The 3,577-nt window shown below is 34.7% G+C and overlaps 1 long non-coding RNA gene across 1 annotated transcript in view; it reads left to right on the top strand.

Annotated features, from left to right (window-relative positions):
- The first annotated feature begins 347 nt into the window (after window positions 1-347).
- Window positions 348-3,577, top strand: part of LOC111085022 — a 20,199-nt gene continuing 16,969 nt past the window's right edge. The window contains exon 1 of the long non-coding RNA XR_002609880.1: window positions 348-359. This is a non-coding gene — a long non-coding RNA (uncharacterized LOC111085022). The remainder of the gene's footprint in view (window positions 360-3,577) is intronic.

Raw genomic sequence — 3,577 nt, 5'->3', positions numbered from 1 at the left:
TAATGTTTGTTATCTTCTTTTTTACTGTTACTTTCACTGTAACATATTAAACGTTAGGCCTATCACATCTACGGTAGTTAACTTCACACCAACTTTATTCTCTTTTGCTATTATCTGTCAGCTGTTCCCGCTCGTCTCATTCTCTTTATATCTTTATCACTTAATCATCTGTCCGGTTTTTATATTCTCAATGTCAATGAATTATCAACAAAACTTCCTACAGTCGTCTGCTTTTAACCTTATTATAACAAAAATTAAACAATAATAAAATATTCACTCACAAAAATAAATCAATCACTAATATCTAAACCAAACAATCTTTTATATCATGACATTCATATTATTAGTTTTATCATGCTGTTAACTGTTGGTGAGGACCACATATTAGATAATATTAAACCACTTTATGTTTTTGTCTGTCACAAGAATTAATGTAAAAGAATTGACAGAAAAAAAATTGGTGAAATCATTCTTTTTTTTATGAATATGAAAGACGAGTTATAAAAAAGTGTGAGTAAATCAAATTAGCAACCTTTTCAATGACTATCTAGAAAAAAATAAGTTTAAAGTGCAGAATATTAAAACAAGTTCATTAAAAATAAAGGTTTAAAAGCCTGCCATATGTTTCGACACATTCACGTGTCTTCCTCAGTGATCACTCAGTGGCTAAGCGACCACGTTACAGACCCTTAGAGTTCAACTGTAATTAACCCTAATTTTGAGCCACTACTATAGGGAAGACTGTCAGACATCAGCACGGGCCCCACCCCCGCAAGGACTCTGTCCAGCTATTTAAACAGATTACAAGAAATTTTCTGGAACTTTTATAACCCACCCACAGCTGAAAGTGCAGGGCATTCCTGTTCAACCCACTAGATCACGCTCCGCCCTAAGGGTAACGAAAGCTTGAAGGTATAAGCTAATAACAACTTACTAGCCGCGACCCGCAAAACATTTGCGGTAGCTTTTTTGTCCTTCGCTTGAATTTTCTTTATTCTACCATTTTCACGCACGTTATTTATGGTACGCTTTCTTGCAGACATTTTGTGTTAGATCGATAAATCCTGGTCTTTTTGAAAAAAAAAAAATACGCTGTTAGTTCCTTCACGTGATAGTCCAGTTCCAATGCATCTTACTATGATATATAAGTGAATGTTAGTTCCTTCACGTGATAGTCCAGTTCCAGTGCATCTTACTATGATATATAAGTGAATGTTAGTTCCTTCACGTGATAGTCCAGTTCCAGTGCATCTTACTATGATATATAAGTGAATGTTAGTTCCTTCACGTGATAGTCCAGATTTTACATGTTTTGTTCTCCTATGTAGGAGAATTCTGAAACATAAGTCAAGTGATACTTTAATTCGCTTCAAGTACAGATGTCTTTTTGGTGTAACATTTATGATATTTTGATCTTACTGAAACATACTCATGTGTTAAGCCTTCTCCAAAAAATGTCTAATATATAAAGCCCATCCGGCATTTCTCGACCTCAGGCAAATGTCAACGCCACTGACTGTAAAGAGTAAAATCACACCTTTCACGAAGTTATAAATATTTTTTCATAAAGACTTGCTACTACCATGAAGATACCTGCTAGGTGTCTCTCAGGTCTATTAGTGGCGCACGCGATACTTCTATTATATGGTAGTTCATAAATCAAAGGAAATGTGTTGAAGGACAACTTTTATTAACAAGGGCAAACACTACATCAGTTTTTAAACAGTTTGAGTGTTTTTATAAACGGAATATTTGCTTGGGGTATTATATACTCCCTGTTCCTCTGTTAGATATTGCGTCATAGTGTTGCCTAGCATTGTTTTCTGGGTCGAATATGTTTCAAATTCACCTGTTAGATATTACCGTTTAATGTTACACTGTTTAGCACCGTTTGCTGGTTTTGAACCTGTTCTTTATTCACCTGTTAGCTGACACGGTTTAGTGTTGTTTAGCACTGTTTGCTGGGTTTGAGTCTATTCCATATTCTTCTGTTATTAATTAGCTAATTCAGTTTAGTGTTTTTTTACAGCACTGACAGTTTTAATCACTTTTTGTTTATGTTTTAATTGTTTGATATTTTTACTTTGCTGAGATTACATTGCTACCTATAGGTTCCTATATATATCCAATCCATGGTTGAACTGTCAGGGATTGAGGCAATTATCAATTATTTTTCTGTTCTGTCTAAAAGTCATGGTAACATCTCAATTGAAGGCGATGTCCAGGTAGAGTTCACATACACAATAATGACCCGTCATTTGTGATTCTGGAGTTTTTCTTCTCGGAACATACACGTGTCTGATAAAATAGCATACAACGTATCTATCAATTATTCTCCAGATCCTGTAAACTTGGACAGTGGCAGTTAAAACGTTCTTCTAAACAAGTTGTTCGAAAATTCTAGCACATTTTCGGTTTTTGCCACTGGAAAATTGCTTTTCGTAATCATAATTTCTGACTAAAGGTCTCAAATTTCCAGGAGATAATGTAGCCACACATGTCTGTTCTCTGCGGCTAACTGTCCTTCGGTAAGATACGCTCAACTCATAAGCTTTGTTGGTCTACACAAGCCGAGATATATGAATATTCCGAATCGTAAACATTACACACAACCTGGTTTACAAGTGAGGCAAACTAAGTTTTTAAGATTCACAATAAAATTTCGTAACTTCAAGACAAGGAAGATTTATAGAGGAATTACTTAAGCTTAAGGCTAAATAGAGAGTATATTAACAATGACTTGCTTTGTGATTGGAGTTTAAGTAAACTGACTGTGTTAAATATAAATATCATTCCATGTTCAGAATAATTAAGAAACTTTTTAGTGAAGTGATAGACTAAAGGGAAGGCAGCGAGTCAACATCATCCAACTCTTGAGCTATATTTGTAAGATCGAAAAGTGGAATTTGACCGTCACACTTATAATACACCCACGCCTTTGTTTATTTGTTTGTTTGAGAGAAAAGCCACATTTGGCTATCTGCTGGCCCACCGCGGGGAATCGAACCCTTAATTTTAGCGTTCTAAGTCTGTAGACTAGCAGCTGTCCCACCGGGGGACACACCCACGGCTAAAAAGTGGGGAGTACAATTTTCTTTCTTTTTGTGGGGGGTGGGGGGGGGCGATAACGGGACGTGAACCATTAGGCCGCATTCGGCTGTTAATTATTGAATTGTTAGTGTTAGTATAGTATAGAAAATTAAACAATGACGTTATTAAAGTTGAATATTCCAGAAATTAAATACCCGATTATTAAAATTAAACGATTCAAGTTTTTTTTTAATATTCCAAAAATTAAATATTCGATTGTTATAATGATATTATTCAAGTTTAATATTTGTAAAATTTCTGAAGACATTACACTGATGCTGTCTTTGTGAGATTCTAGGTAGATGTTCATGATATATCTTATGTATTAAAACAGCTTGATATCGGAGATTTGTTTGAAAATCTCTTATGTTTGAAGGTAAGGTTTGTTTTTCTTAGCATGTGTTTAAAAAAATCTCTGAACTGAGTTATTGACCAGTATCTTTTTGTTTATTTGTAATTAAGCACAAAGCTACACAATGGCTATCTG

Source organism: Limulus polyphemus, unplaced genomic scaffold (assembly GCF_000517525.1).
Source record: "Limulus polyphemus unplaced genomic scaffold, Limulus_polyphemus-2.1.2 Scaffold206, whole genome shotgun sequence".
Lineage (NCBI taxonomy): Eukaryota > Metazoa > Arthropoda > Merostomata > Xiphosura > Limulidae > Limulus > Limulus polyphemus.
The sequence above is the reverse complement of the archived record's forward strand: the minus strand, read 5'-3'. Positions and strand labels throughout refer to the sequence as shown.